Below are 17,235 nucleotides of genomic sequence, written 5' to 3'. Positions count from 1 at the left end.
ACAATTATAAGGCACAAAATACAAAAGCAATATTCCATACATAAAGAAATTTTTCAATAAAATAAAAAGAGGAGGTTTTGTTCATTTTATTAATTTTGCAACTATGACCGTTAAATTCTATTTATAAAACATTTAATTTTGTAGATAACGCATATCTTAAGAAGTATTGTGAATATTAACAAATACAATTCTTCAAGAAATTGAGGTAGGCAATATACACAACATCAAAATAGATTTAAATAATTAACATTGATAAGTTCTGAATTTTCCACACCAAGCTGGCTGACAAACTTGGTTGAGACATTTATAATATAAATGTTGTTACCAAGTTTCAATTACTCTGGGATGTTTTTGGGTCAGTTACCCTTTCCACATGCCATGTTATAAAGTATAAATATATTTAAACTTTAAAATGGAGGCAGGTTTTTCTCTGGAGGTCGTATTTGGTGAAATTAAGCAGTAATTTTCTTAAGTGCTACGATGAGGAAAATTTAAATAGACCTATATTTTAAGAATAAAAAATATCCTAATAATCATTAAGCAATACATTATAATAAATTAATATATTCTTTAAAACTAGCAACATAATGCTAGATTAGCAGTGTTAAAATGTATTACCCACACGCGGTTTCTCAGTAAAGGGGAGCAAGGGACTTCAGTGGAAGCCTGATTATTGTGTGATTGAATTAACTTTTAACTAAGTAATTAAATTATGGTGAATTTAGGAATTACTTTTACAGCCCTTCTACGTACTTGTAATAACAATTTATTTGCTAACTGAAACTGAAAATATCCCTTCTAGCGGATAGAAAGATTTATTCATCATGTCTTCTTCCCTAAAAATTGAAGATGCATTGATAGCATAGAAAATGAATCAGTACAAGTTTCTGCTAGCCTCTAATCTTTAATAAAGAGTCTAAGATAAAAGTGACAACTTTTGGCTTAGCTTTAGCGAAGTCTATAGATCGAGGAGCTGGATTTTCAAGTTTCGATCTTTCATCTTTGTAACTGCCGAAGACTATGTTTGTATATAAAAGTAATTTGTGGTAAAATAATCTAAAACTATCTACTCAAGCATGCATATAAAACTCATTTCATATTTGAATATTGACGTCTATTGTCTGGTACATTTTAAGTAAGAACATATATATACTGTATGCACTTATTATTTAAAGAGGCTTTACATTTATATGAATGTTCCTTCGGGCGACACTAGTATATTATTATTTAATATTAACTGAGGAGCACTAAGGAGCATAGTAAAGACGAATTATCTTAGTAATTATGTTTGAGTCTTTAACTGGATACCCGTATTATGAATGGATGTCTTGGAATTGAGTCGTAGATTCTTACTACAGTAAAACTTTGTATTATCCTATTATTATTTTGATAAATAAATATTTTTGGTTACATACATAAAGAAATATGAAGAGTTGCTTATTGTTACATCGCCACTACATAAATTTAACATTTTAATATTATATTATAACTTACCATTGTTATATTCCTAGGTAATCATAGATACTAGGCTACGTGAAAAATTCGGTGTCCATCTTCAGAAATACACGATTAGGAGTAAAGTAGAATCGTAAGATGTTCAGAAGTTCATCCATTTGTAACACTACCAATGCCACCAAGGCCGGCGGTCACATTGTAACGCCACATTCAATATCATTAGGAATTAGCTGCCGGAAAAGACCCATAAAACGCTCTTCATTTTGACCTTAAAAATTATCCCCCATATCATAATTAACATAATATTTTATAAAATTAAATCGGGTTAATTTAATAGTTAACATATTAAATATTATATTTAATTTCTTAAGTTGTATAACCAAAGCCGTTTTGCGGTTGTTTGAATAAGGCGAATAGTATACTATGAAAATTAATATTGCAATAATACGAAATTGACAAAGAAAACTTTTTATGGGCTCTTCAATTTTATATAACATACGATTTAATAAAATTTTTATGAATTTTGTTTAAGGTTCAATTTTAATTTCTCTCCATCCTGATCGTGAAGCAAAGCCACTTTGTGGTGCAAATATACGATTATACGCACACTGACAGTATAACAAAGCCGTAGGATCAACTGGCTTTTGTGGTCCCCAGCACCGGCGATCTGCCCTTCTTTCAGGCTGCGGTGGGCCTACACGAAGTAAAATTGGATTTTGTTGAATGTAAGGGTTTTTGGGTTTTAATGAACTTCAAGTTCAGTGAAGTAATATGTACGTCATTAATTGCTATTTTAATTTAGTATTGTATAGCTATAATAATAAAATTTCCATACCATTGGAAATTGTGAGACATGCAAAAGAGACATTGACCAAAGATTGAATAATTACAATTAAAGTGTTAAAATTAATAATCCTTTTCTCACAAAATTCAGTTATTTTGTGCACAGTTTTATAACAAATTTGAATGAATATTACTTTTGTGCAAGTTTGAGTGAGTACAATTTGGTAACGGGTAAGTTCCGAATAACACTTCTGTTCTCAGAAAAGTTGTAAGTTCTAATGATTATAATTATAATTATGTGACGTCGTACTTCAGCATTGCACTTCGTCGAAATAATTAAATTCAAGCTAAATTTAAAGCCTTCTTGCAAAGTTTACTCGAAATTCATTACTATCGTTTAGATAATTGCTACCTGAATCAAGTAACACTGGCTATATCACAAATCAATGTATTTATCAAGGAAGGTTAAAATACACATAGATTAAAACAACCACTAGTTTAGTTAATAAACATGTTTTATTCGTACCTTGCGTATTAGGTACTGGCAGAAAAAGGAGACGATTCAGTACAGTACAAATATAACGGTAGTGATAAAAATATCCACGGTTATAGACCATACTTGAACCTGTTCTCTATCGTTTACTAAATTCAAATTCTGAAGTCTTAAATTGCCGCCATTCGCTTAAACTGTTTTGCGAAAAATATTTAAAATAAATATATTACAACACTTTTAAAACTAAACGCTATAGATAAACTTCTCTTAGTTCAATTGCACAAAGTACAATTTTTTTCAGTTTATTGATTTCAAAGGAGTTCTCCAGGTGAGGGAGTTGGATCGTGGATTGCCTCAGTCAGCCTTTGTCAATATTTACTGCTCCTTATAACTCTTTGCTCACCTGCAGCTAGCCATGACTAACGCCTAAGGTAAAATATAGAAGGTTCATACCGCAAAGATTATATAATACTGTATTTTACTATCTGAAGCCTGATTAACTAACACCTAAGGTAAAATTCAAGAGTCCCGTAACAAAAATATTGTATATTTGTGTATTTTACAAGCTGAATTCGGATTAACGCCTAACCTAATATTTAGGAAGTTCATAGTGCAGAGGTTATATATTACTTTACTTTACAAGCTGAAGTCGGATCAACGCCTAACCTAATATTTAGGAAGTTCATAGTGCAGAGGTTATATATTACTTTACTTTACAAGCTGAAGTCGGATCAACGCCTAACCTAATATTTAGGAAGTTCACAGTGCAGAGGTTATATATTACTTTACTTTACAAGCTGAAGTCGGATCAACGCCTAACCTAATATTTAGGAAGTTCATAGTGCAGAGGTTATATATTACTTTACTTTACAAGCTGAATTCGGATTAACGCCTAACCTAATATTTAGGAAGTTCATAGTGCAGAGGTTATATATTACTTTACTTTACAAGCTGAAGTCGGATCAACGCCTAACCTAATATTTAGGAAGTTCATAGTGCAGAGGTTATATATTACTTTACTTACAAGCTGAAGTTCGGATCAACGCCTAACCTAATAGGAAAGTTCATAGTGCAGTCACTTTACAAGCTGAAGTCGGATCAACGCCTAAGGTTAGAGGTAGGAGCATCAAGAGAGACAGAGAGGTTATATATATTTTACTGTACTTTACAAGCTAAAGTCGGATTAACGCCTAAGGTAATAGTTAGGACGCTCATAATTCAGAGGTTACCACATACTACTGTACTTTACAAGCTGAAGTTGGATTAACACCCAAGATGAAAGTTAAAAGGTTTATATTGAAGAGGTTATGCGTTACTGTATTTTACAAACTGAAGTCGGATGAACGCCTAAGGTTAAAGTTAAGAGTCGCATAACGCAAAGGTCATATGGTACTGTATTTTACAAGTTGACTAAATTAATCTGAAACAAAATTTGAATGATGGTTTTTTTTTTTAACTCAATTAGATTGCAGACCAATAAGTATAAAGAGGCTTTTTAATCATAAAAGGTATCAGTATGAGTTGGAATAATAACATAAAATTTAAATCAGTGTCTACTTTTACACACTAATTTTCATGAAAATTAGTTTTAGATAGATCTACCAGTTTTTGTATATATTTTTCAATTTATGGATACCATATATAACAATTATATACTACGACTAGTGATTTGTTGTAATGACAGGATTATTCTCATATTGTACAGAAACAGTTAGTGTCGTAGTACACGAGACAACAGCTTTACATTGTTTTACATAGAAACTTACCACAAGAAACTGTTGAGAGAATTGAGTGGTTGGAAGAATTCGGAGATAAAATCAGTTCCTAACAATGTGGTATTGTTACCAGCAGTGATTATGTAAGCAGAGATTACTTCTCCCATATCAGGTGACAATACATAATGCAGCACATCTGCCGTCACTACGTGTACTTAACTTGATATAGAATGTCTGTTAGGTAAACTTAATATGTCAGAAAGTGATGGACTTCGTAGAATGCCTTGTTAAATTTCACTGTTAGCACTGTGGGTTGAGTGAAGTTATTACTCATACAGATTATTTGTCTTTTCAATGCACCCAAATTTTCAATAACTAGAAAATAATGTTAAATAAAAATGTTATGGTGTGTAATGATACATAAAATAAATAAAGATACATCAGTCTATTTTCTTAATAAAATAAACTCTTACAATAAAGCTCTATAAAAATAAAACATTGATAATATAATATTTGCTATAATTTCCAATAAATAAATGCTGAGAAGGAACAAGAATAATAAATATGCCTGGTTTTTTATAAAAAAATGTATATTTCATTGTAGTTCATTTTCATTTTATAATAAAAATAAAAGAACTAATAAAAATTGCCGTATTACGAGTAAATACTTTAGTTTTATCCTTCACTGTCCCAAAATATTGTAATTTTTGTAACATGTAACTTGCTGAGAGTTACGGAATTACTCATGGGGCTGGAAAACTTTATTTTTGCCTGTCCATGTGTCTACTTGATCTCGAGAACGAACTAACTTATATACTTAAAGCTTTGCTTGAAGCATCGTTATTACTATAAAGGTAAACACCGGGTATGATGATGGTGCATGTCACTCCATGGGATTTAACTGAGTTTTGCAACAAGAAAATTGTAGAATGATTAAGTTTTAGTAATTCCATAAGGTAAGTGTACTGAGGCTAAAAGGGCCGGAGGGATTTTTTCCGACACGTTAGCCACATTAGATACTTCGAGGTCAGCACGTTGAGAATCTGTCAATGCGACAATATATTCCATTAAAACTGTCATTCCAATCTCCCGCCAAGTAAGAAATACGAAAAGCTATTCGTTATCTCGTTTGGAATAAGAAAACCCCTTTTACAGACCCCTTTAAAAAGACTTTTTACAACTCTACTATAGCTTGTTTTAAGGCACCCAATGCTAATACTCCAGGCGCCTTGAGCCATAGTATAGGCACCGTATAAACACACAATCTGTTTTTTTTTTTAACAGAGAGAGGATTTTTTTAATTTTAAATTTTTTTTATCTCTACCACAAGTGTTGGTAAACATAAAGAATAATACTTTTTATCCCAAGGTTTTATTCTGTTTAACTTGATACACTTACGTCAGATACATAGACTAAAAATCGCCATTTCAGTGGTCCGTAAATGATTATCTGGGCACAATTAACATATGTTTACGAGTCTGTTGGTTTTAAGTGTCTCATTAGTAATCTTTTGACAAATTATGTTCCTTTTTTAATTTCAAATATGTTTTAAATTTATAATCATCAATATGATAATATGATAGAATTATTTTTCTCGAGCTTAACAATGCTGTAATCTGTAACTAGGCACCTTATTTTTCACATACATTACGTAGTAATTTTCTAGAGTAGTTAAAACTCGTTAAATTTCAATACGTTTTACTTGAAACACACTGAATTATTATTTAAATCTAAAAAAAAAACTTAAAGTTTCTGTAAGGTAATTTACATAACAACATAAACTTCTGTTAAGTTAAGGAAGTCGAATTAGGGAAAGATACGTTCTATTGAACAGTGAAGAGGAAATGTTGTCTTGGCGAATCTTGACAACGAGAAACAAGATAAAGTAAACGGAACTGAGAAACGTACTGCTGGAATGTAAACTCATTAAGGTGTTTATGAAAATAAAGTAAGCAGCTTAATTTACTAGTGTACAGGCTGCCGGGGAAAGATATTGAGGTAAATTATACGAAATATTTACCTTAACAGGCAATTAAGCTAAATGTTCCGTGGAGAAACTTCAATGACATAGTAGCTAAGTGTTTTTGTTTGTTTTTTTTTTACATAAATACAATTAGAATTTTCGATTACTAGTTATTTAATGGATTCTGGAAGTTTAATTTGTTAAAATTCCAACAAAATGGTGCTGTTTGTACATTTGGGAAAGGACGGTGCCTGATTCAACATAGTCATGTATTATTTATAATAATTCCACGTGATACTGAAAAAGCTTACTGTTATATTATACAGCTGTGATGAAGTCACGCTTTACTTAAATGTTTATTCATTTCTCACAGCAACGTATTCCTTTAGGCTCACTCATCTAGGGAAAACCGCTCGAGAGTTTTATGGGTTTTCACCAATAAAATAGATTTGTAACATAATGAAAACGTATAAACATTTATAAATAACACAATTGACATGCTACTACCTCATAATTTTAATTTCAAGATTCTATAAATTATGTAATTTTCAATATACTCCATACAAAAATGTAAGTGCTCCCACCGGGAGCATGTATCATTGAAATAAACATTTTTCATTTCATTATTAACACTAACTTAATTCAAAAATGAGGACGTTTTTGCATTTTTCATTGCAGTCAAATATTTAGCTCATAGTCCAAATAAATAATAAAAATATAGGAATTTTCTCAATAAAGAAAATATACTGAAAGTTGTAAAATGCAAAGATTTTTTCAAAATCCAAAATACACTTTCAATTACGATCTCAAATTTTACATGTCTAAAAATCTATTACACGCAAACTTTCGAACGTGAATTCATACTAGCACTTACAATAAATGTTAACACGTACCATTACTTTGGATACCAAGATGTTCTGATCACTCGTGGTCTGTGGCTGTCCTTGTCAATGCTCGCATCCAATCGTATCTCAATTCAGAAGACACAAACTTTCATAGACGCGAAGATGGTTGTCATAAAACACATCCGAGCTACAACAATTTTGCAAAGAAAATCAGACTTGGTCGGCAAAGCGTGGCTTTCCGTTCCCTGTATGTTTATTATTTAATAACAACTTTTTAAATGCAAGCGCATTTACTGCTAATAAATGTATATGTTCATAAACAAATTTGTAAAATACTGTACTATTTTGGGTGGTTTAATTTTTAACATAAGAATTCAGAGGGTCTTAACAATAAATATTTTAGAGTATTAATATTTAATTATAACATGTCTATCTTATACACATGACAAAAATGTATAGGCAAGCAACTAAAGTATAAAAATTAATATTTTTTGTGAGTTAAGATGTTATTGAATGCCTGAAGTTGGCACGGAACCACCATCATTGCATCGCGGGCTAACCATAGGCCAAAATTTCTTTCTAAGCTCTTGCATCTGTGTTTCTTTCGTAAGTCTTATTTTTATATTTGCACTGACTAAATAGTAGGAAACAAAACTGAAATGCGATTCCTTTAAATTTTCCCGACCCTTACATAGACAAAATGCGCAGAAAGATTATCATAGAAGATTTTCAAAAGAGTAACCTTTAATAATAATATTTTAAATAGTTTATTAGAAAGTAAAGGCAGATCTATTTCAATTCAGGTTTAAGTCAGATTTAATTTATGTTTTTAGGTGTTGACTGACTAATATGCTCCTATTTTAACAACCGAAAATTCCTATTGTTACGCTTGGCTAATAGTTTAACATAAACTTCTGAATTTTTAGGAAAATCATAAGGCACTGCAAGAAATGATGATATTTGTTTCCTATTCAAAATTTCAAAAGTGCAGCTAAATGTGGTGATTTAAAAATTACTCTTATTATAGGCGCTTGGCATTAGCCATTGTGCATTGTTAAGAACGTTTTCATCAAACGACTAATTCCAATTGTAACACTTTTAGTTGTTTTGTATGAATCAAATTAACTGAGCAATTTAAAGCATTAAACCTTAAGCATCTTCTCTTACATCGAGTTCAAGAACATTAATATTTCAAATGGCAAACACATGTTTAATTATAATTATTTCAACGCTTCCTTCTATTTAGTTTATTAACATTAAATTGCCAGATAGAATTTTTTTCTTAATCGTTATTAATATTATTATTATTAATATTAGGCCTAATATTACCGTTATTTATATGGTAAGCTTGAATTCTACCAAAGTTATAGTTATTTAAGTTATAATTTTAACTGCTAAAAGATTCTCGTAGTTAATCCAATTATGAATTTTGGTTTCATACTCTTTTTTTTATTTGACTTTATTTTTAAAAGTTTAAAATCCACTTTAATTCACCACTTAGCTTTGACTATTTATTGATTAATGCAATATTGCTCAGCGGCGAATGAAAATTTAAGATCAAGCGCCGATGCTAAAGCTAAGTGCGGTTACAACTTCCGCCAAATGCGAGTAAATCGCAGTTGATGATGCTGATATCAGATGTTGATAGTGGCTGAGGTAATATCCGGCATCTTCCTGCTGCAGGTAAGGTTGCACAAACATCCTGCCCAAGGCAATCACGCGGTGATAGGTCAGACCGAAAATAGAACAGAGCTTATCGCTTGTCGATGTCGGTCACACAGCTAATGGCTTTCGCTAATTGTCTTAAAACTAGATGGTACATTTAAGTTACTTCCAGTGGTAAGCATCCTTAAATAAACCTAAGGTACTGGTATAGTACGATCAAGTACTGTTATGAACTGTAGAAGTAATGATTGCACAGTATCCTTCTAAGGTAATCACGATGTCTTTAAAATATACTTGACGTATTGGTATGGTGTGTTTTAATTGATGTATTAAAGGATGTATCATTGTAGAAACATCCTTCGTGGGTATTCAAGCCGTGATAGGTCAGGTTGAAAGTAGAACATAGCTTATCGCTTTCGATGGTTGGTACGCAACTCAATCTGCCGAAGTTAAGGAAATCCCTCATTGCACTTAGTACTAAAAGACCGAACTTGCCTCTGAAGGATACGGTTGGAGGTAGGGGCCGACTCCTCTTGAGATCCCATAAGGAGAGATAGCGGAATGGATATCTCAGAGATGTCTTCTTGGAAGAAGGAACGTTAGCTCTGTTCCAGCTTCTTTCAGTCAAATTGGGTGGGGGGAGGTTTTCCGTGAAGTTTAGGATTTAACCCTGAAGTGAAATCCAACCATTCCAATAGTCATCCTCCACGTTAGACCAGAACTATCGAAACACGTGTTACCCAATATCTTGACAGTTAACGTTAATGGTTTGGCGGCGATCCTGAACATCCATGGGATTGTCTGGGTGAAAGTGAATCTGATTTTGATGTACCACGCGTAGGTTCAAGTGGGTGGTGAAATGAACATTCCACAACACTTTCTTCTTCGTCCAGCGGTTGAATCTGGCCCTGTCACAGTCTTGGTTTCTCACGTTTTTTGAAGAGATCCAAAAATGTTGGTGACGAGGATATTCAAAATGAATTCTATTCGCTTCGACATCATAAACACCTAGACTACAATATATAGCGCAATCGGGTGAAGATGTATTCCCATTGCTTCATCAGGTATGCAATTGGGTGTCTCTGGTTTCAAAACCATCTAAAGAGTTAATTTTGAGTTTCTTCGTCACCGACTTTATTCGGATCTCCGCATATTAAAATGACTCCAAATTCCAGGAGTCGGTCTGTGACAGTGTTAGAATCCAGAAACTGAACTAAGAGGTAGGTAAGATGGAGAAACACAACATTCCTGTGAAGTCATCCCATCCAACCATAGCTATGGTATGTGTTGGATTTTTATAAGCTTGCTAGAAGTAAACCTTTCCGGAAGGATTGATGCTGGGTCCAACTGTCAGTTTTCATTAAACAGCTTTCATTCATCATTTGCAGGTATGGTTGCACAGCCATAATTACCCAGGAAATGACGCTGTGATAAATCAGATCGAAAGAGAACAGATCTTACCTCTTGCTGATACTCGGTCACCCAATCGTTTTAGCCCCTGTGATTCGTCGATGTCTTTAAATTAACTTTATATTTTTGGTTTCACCTGAAACAAAAAAATACAGTAAAATATTAATTAATTAATAATTATTTTATAAACACCATAACATTGGATATACTCAGATAAGCAATAATAAATGTCACGTTCCTTTTACTAAATAGTATAGACCACTTTAATTTATTTTACGAATATGTTCTAACCTATGTAGATTTTCTACACTATATGGATATTTAATTTATAATTGATGTATTACATTTTAGTGTAAGAATAATTCAATTCCATAAATTAATAATTTGTTCAAATCGTCATTGCAATATGATTGAAAACTTTTTCAGTTTTTTGTAGTTATATACAGTGGGTGAAAGAATTATCTGTATGAGAATCATGAATTTCAATAAGAATCCTCGTTCCACTTGTCAATAAAAATTGGATTTGGAAGTTGCATTGAAGGCAAAAATACTGTAATAGATATAATTAAAGAAAACAGTTCATTTTTTGTTGTTGTTATATTGTCACATGGAATCTCTTTGTTGCTTTATAAATTTTAAATATATATATATATAAGAATATATAGAGAAAACACTTCACACAATCACGAGTCAAACTAGAAAGTTATATTTTTTTAGACTGTTTATATAATCAATAATTTGGCCATAATTTGTTAAAAGTATTGTAATATAAATTCTTTTAATCAGTGGTTGTCTGAAATAACTTTATTACGATTTTAAGAATGAATTTGTTAGTAATTGGAATTGGAAAAGCAATGCACATCCCAATGTTACACTAACTACTTGAGCTCTCTAGTTATATACAACTAAAAACAAATGTTCACCACATTTTATAAACACAGTTTTATGTTTTATTAGAATATCTTTCTAATCTTTGCATAGTGAATTGTTTGATACGGCTATATTTACCGAGTAAGGGTAAGTGTAGACATATGGGAATAGCCTGGGATGAGTTGGGTCGGCTGGGTAGGTTCAATTACTCAGTTCCCTTTCCGATCCGTTGATGGATTTTCTCCATCCATTTCAATGAGAACTGCTCAGGTTCGACCGAGGCTTACTCGTTATTGCAACCTTTCCCCTGGAATCTATTTTCACAATATTAGATGTCCCTATGTCTCTATTGTTACATTTAGATACGGTGTACTGAACACTATTGTTCGTGCAAAGCCACTTGGCGAATTTCCTTTGTCTTCTTTGTGCAATCGCTAAATGGACAAGTTACCACATTTTTTTCATTTATGCTTTTAATATCTCTCAGATACGAATATGTGCCTAATCGCTTTTAAAACGCATTCAAACCCAGCATCGTCTCTAAATTTCATCATTCATGAATAACATATAATTCGATATATCAGACAAAAACTTTTAACAATTTTAAGACGTAATGTTTGAACACAAAACCATATATTATTAGTAAAGTACTTTAAGTTAATCTTATCAATTAATTTAACTACAATGCTACACCTTTTTACATTGAATTATTGATGTACAATCCAATTTTTAATATTGTATTTTAAACATGTTTTCTTGAGTTCTTATTGTTCTAGACTTCTAAAACGTTTCGTTGAAACATTCACATTCACTCATATATTATAAAGTCTTGAGTGAAAATTGTTATTACTATCAAATGAAATGATTGTATCAAGTCCATAATAAGGAATAGAAATGAATAGTTCAGAATTAAATAATTCCTTTAAAGTGTCCATCTAGAAAAAACATCTATTTACTTAATTATAATTAATGACAGCAATATCAATTAATAATTACCGACACATGTAACTTTTATTAGTATTATTATTAATATTCTCAAATCTCTAAAAATAAAGCACTCAAATATTTTAGTTAATCTTATCAATTAATTTAACTAAAATTCCACATCTTTTTACATTGAATTTTTGGTGTAAAATCCAATTGATCATATTGTATTTTAAACACGTTTTGTTGAGTTCTAAACGTTCTAGACTTCTAAAAAGTTTCTTTGAAACGTTGCATCTCGTTCACACATATATTACAAAGTGCAAATTATGATTATTATAAAATGAAATGATTGTTGTAAATCCATAATAAGGAAAAACAAATTAATAATTCTGAATTAACAAATTCCTTTAAAAAGTGTCCATCTTCAAAAATATGTATTTGCTTAATTATAATTGATCGCAGCATTATTAATTAATAATTACGGATACATATTATACCTTTTATAAATGTTAATCTTCACAAATCTATAAAAATAAAACACTCAAACATTACGTTGGTGGCATGGTGGATATCCCACAAATATCACATATGTGATGCAGGAATACGCAAACACACATAGTGTACTGTAGCATCAATGCTAAATAATGAAGTTATAGCCCGGTATACAGCAAAGTGGAATGGTCGTCCCACATAGGCGTTCGGCGCGAACTCATTAATTGTCCTGGCCTGCAACTTTGATGTTATTGACTGCGAAGTGCAAACACTCATTAGGTGCGTGCGGACATGGGTCAGCAGCAAATTATGACTTTGGGAGGCTTAGAAAAGTTTGCTTTCAAAGTTATTATTCAATTGTGCTGTAGCGTTTGATTGGATAAGCATTTATTTAGGTAAAGATTTGGCCCTATAAGTGATATCGAAGTTCAGGATTAAGGAAATAATTGCAGTGAATCTAAAACATGTAAGGTACTAGTGTTTCTTGTAATTCATTAGTATTGGCATGTAAGCTATTAATATTGGCATGCAAGCAATTAGTATTGGGGTATGTCACTAGTAGTGGCACATAGATCACTAGTATTGGCATGTAAGCTATTAGTAGTGGCACGTAAATTATTATAATTGGCATGTAGACTATCTATTGTATTGACTTGCAAACTATTAGTATGGGCATGTAAACTATTAGTATAGGTATGTAGCCACTGGTATTGACATGAAAGCTATTAGTATTGAATATATCTACTTTTGTACTGCAGATATAAGCTGAATATAAATGTTTCCTCTATTTCAAGAAGAGTGAGGTTTATTATCTCTATTATATGGTTAGTAATTCCTAGTTTAAAAGCCAGTTTAAGTTATCTCGGGAATTTTTTAAAACTAAAAAGCCCTTAAAGACTTGATAAAATTCTATGTTTTTTCTTTTTCAGTACTGCAACAAAAATACCCAACTATACTTAAACCATATTTTTTGACAGCTTAAAGTGAGCAAATTCTGAGAGCCTCATTTTTAAAATAGACATTTAAAATCCACTTTTTCAATAGGGCCAATAAAACTTTGCCGTTTAACTGATCCATTTAAGTTTTCCGCAAAAGCTCACATGTGTGAGAGCTACCACTACTGTATATACCGCTACTACTATTACGTCTTCCAGTGGTTAGAAAACATGTTTTACACATTTAGGATTTAGCAGAAGTTTTGAAATAAAATCAATTAATATATAAACGTATGTGCAGTGAACTTTCGTTATTAAGTTACGACCAACGAAAGGTTTATCATAATTTTACTTTCCTCCATAATCAATATACTGAATTTTTGAAGTTACCGTATAAAGAAGAGAAATTATTATATTTTACCTTTCAACTTAAATACATTTTTACATTTCTCTACCACAAGTTTGCTTCAATACAAAGAAAAAGACGGGAAATATGGATATAATTTGTAAAACTGTAATTCAGAGAAAGGTTTTGTAAATGAGGCATAAAGATTAACACTGTTAGTAAAAATTTATAAATTATTCATCTTTAACTAGCTTTCTTCGAAACGTGGAAAGCATGAAATACTTGACCTTCCGCAGTTAAAATATTAATTTCAATTTTACTTCATGTAGGAATATTTGTGTGCAAATAAGTAAGTACATTATGTAAAACTGTATTCTATTCTGCATTCAAAATCTTTACTGTACATCTTTACTGTATTATACAAAGAGTTACAATAATATGCATAATATAACATAATTTTATAAATTATGTGATTGAAATGAAAACTTTAGCTGGCGGATACGTTTAAATATTCAAAATGCACAAAACTTTACTTGGAGGTTCGGATTTTAAATATTTTGATCAAAGACTTATTTTTTTAAGTTTATCGGTAAATATTGTACACAAAATTTAATTTCTAGATTAGTTAAGCTTTTAATTTAAAAAATTGATTTTACTAAAAAGACTGTTTGTTAAGATAGGTATCATTTTCATTCTTCTAAATATATATCGGGTGAAAAATTATAGCTATAACAAAGAAACAAATACTTCTCCTTCAAAATTTATTGTTGTTTCATCGTATTTTATTTAAGGGTAATCCAAGTTTTGAAGTCTTGTGTTCCAATCTAAATATTTAAAACATGCATCGAATATATTTCTCCTGGTAGGTAAAACTCATATAGAACATAAAATTTGCAATAATATTGGAAATTTTTAGGTTTCAATTGTTTATAAACTTTTTTTATTCAGTTTGTACTCAGAAAAATTTCGATATAAATTTCAATTGAATATAAAATTATTATTTTTTCCGAACCATTCAAAATTAATATAGCATGACGTATCGCTTCATATCAATTCTTTGAAGTATGCCTACCAATACGTAAATTTGTATAACATATTTATTTTTTAGGGGAGGGAAATTATAGTAAATATGGTCACTATGTACTTTCTGATATTTTTACATAAGAACTTTGCGTTTCATTCCTTTTACATAAAATGTTTAATATAAATATGTTTCCGTATGTATCGATGGCATGATGTTTCTTTGTATCATCTAAAAATACCGTTTCTTTCTTTAAACATTAATTAGAACTTTATCACTCCTTGTATATTTTTTAATTATTACAGTCAAACAAATGCGCTAACGCGTATTTATATCATCGGTATATACATTTTTGTGATAATGGTTCATAATAAATGAAAAGAGTTTTATAAACTCTTTGCCAGTTGGATTTGCAAAAGACTGTGTCACAAAGTGTAGCAGTGTTACAATGCTCGACTTGTTTGCTGCACAATGTTTTAAATCTTTTGAAGTTTTCCAAGAACCCTTGTTTTAAAAGTAATCAATATCTCATTGAAACGTTTATTTACAGATACTCTCATTTCAGTGCGTTTTAATACTGCATTTTAGATATGTGTGGATGTATGTGTTTTCATCCATCCAAACCTATTTACTGAGTTAATATTTGTATTATTTTGTTATTGCAGTTTTAATTCCTAGATTAAAGGCCAAGATAATAGAAGCTGACATCGGGACAATACGGTAACCATGGACATACACTTTAGGACCGATGCGTTTTTCTATGACAATATCTGAGGATGAGTTACATACTAGTATTTACTCGTTTGAGGATAACCCTCTCAAATCACGTTTATTATCCAATGATGAAATATGTTGGTTAAGTTTTGAATATTTATTTTTCATTATTTGATTTTATTTAAAAACCATTTTATGTATCATAATCATCCAAAACTGATAATTCCATTGCTTGTTAATTGTGACTTTCTTTTACTCACTGTTGCTGATAAACTTATTACTACGAGTATTTAGAGGAATTGCTTGTCAGTCCATTTAGTCTAAAATTTTGATATCTTTGTATTTGTCTTTGTTGATATATAGTTAAGGCCGTTGTCTGTGCCTTTCTTGAATACATTATTGTGCTACTTATAGATTTATGATTATGTCATTGTTGCCTTTGTTAAATATATCGTTATATAATCTATTGATTTATAAATATGTTCTTCAAGTATATTAAGCTGATACACAATCACATAAAATATGTATAAAATAAAATATAGTCACAGGGCTTAAAGACCTTTCTTAAAACAAGTAAAAATCATCTTGTCATAGTTTCACAAAGAACTGTAGGCACTTAAAGAAGTAAATTTAGGTATTTTGAAAAGTCTCACGGAAAATGGATTAAGACGTAAAAGCTTGTATATGATACCTTGTAGACTGATTCCAGAAATTCTTTCTACTCTAAGGGATTAATACTGAAGCAAAATCGTTATGTAATCTATTGATTTATAAATATGTTCTTCTAGTATATTAAGTTGATACACAATCACATGTTGCTAGGGTTAAGATGTATGTATAAATCTAGCCAAGATAAGAATTTAATTTGTAACTGTAATGATGTCAACCGTTGGAATAAATACATCAAATAAAAATACCAATGATTTCCTGATTATATAACTTTAAATTTTCTTTCTTTAATTTTCTTTAAACTTTATTCTTGCAGAGATTTCTGCAGAATATAAACCTAGCGACATGACGTGGAACAGATTAGGTATATTAAGAACTCCATATTCAAATATTTTCCTGCAACGTGCATGTAATAAAACAAATTATCGAGTGAGGGTATTTAATAATAGGAGGTAACATAACACATTCTCATTTGTTTCAATGACGATTTTTCGAAGTTAATTCCTTTATCAATGCAGCAGCTTTGATGAGCTGATCAATTATTTATTGATTAGAACACATCCGTACTCGTTCCAACGACGGTATTTCTCTTGTAAATATCTTTATTAATGCTGCAGAATTTATGAATGGAGATATTTATTGATTAGAACGCATCCGTATTTATTCCAACGACGGGGTTTCTCACGTAAATTTCTTTTTCAATTCAACAAGATTAATGAGTACAGGTATTTATTCATTGGATCACTTTGTAATTATTCAAACGATGCGACGGTTTTCCTCATATTCATTTTTTTGTAACTCAAGTAGTATTGATAAATCGGTGCATTTATTAATTATTAAAATTACCTAATCTTAATACTTTCAGAAACTGATATTCTCACGTAAATGTATATATTATAAAAATATTACATAAAATACGTAAATTATATATA

General features: G+C 30.8%; 1 protein-coding gene across 1 annotated transcript in view; it reads right to left on the bottom strand.

Moving 5' to 3' along the window:
- Positions 1–17,235, bottom strand: part of LOC124364429 — a 207,755-nt gene that overhangs the window by 172,278 nt on the left and 18,242 nt on the right. Inside the window, exon 2 of the mRNA XM_046819922.1 lies at positions 10,381–10,465. The gene's annotated coding sequence lies outside the window, so the exon portion shown is untranslated. The remainder of the gene's footprint in view (positions 1–10,380; positions 10,466–17,235) is intronic.

Source organism: Homalodisca vitripennis, chromosome 6 (genome assembly GCF_021130785.1).
Source record: "Homalodisca vitripennis isolate AUS2020 chromosome 6, UT_GWSS_2.1, whole genome shotgun sequence".
Lineage (NCBI taxonomy): Eukaryota > Metazoa > Arthropoda > Insecta > Hemiptera > Cicadellidae > Homalodisca > Homalodisca vitripennis.
This window is presented reverse-complemented; position numbering and strand designations above follow the sequence as displayed.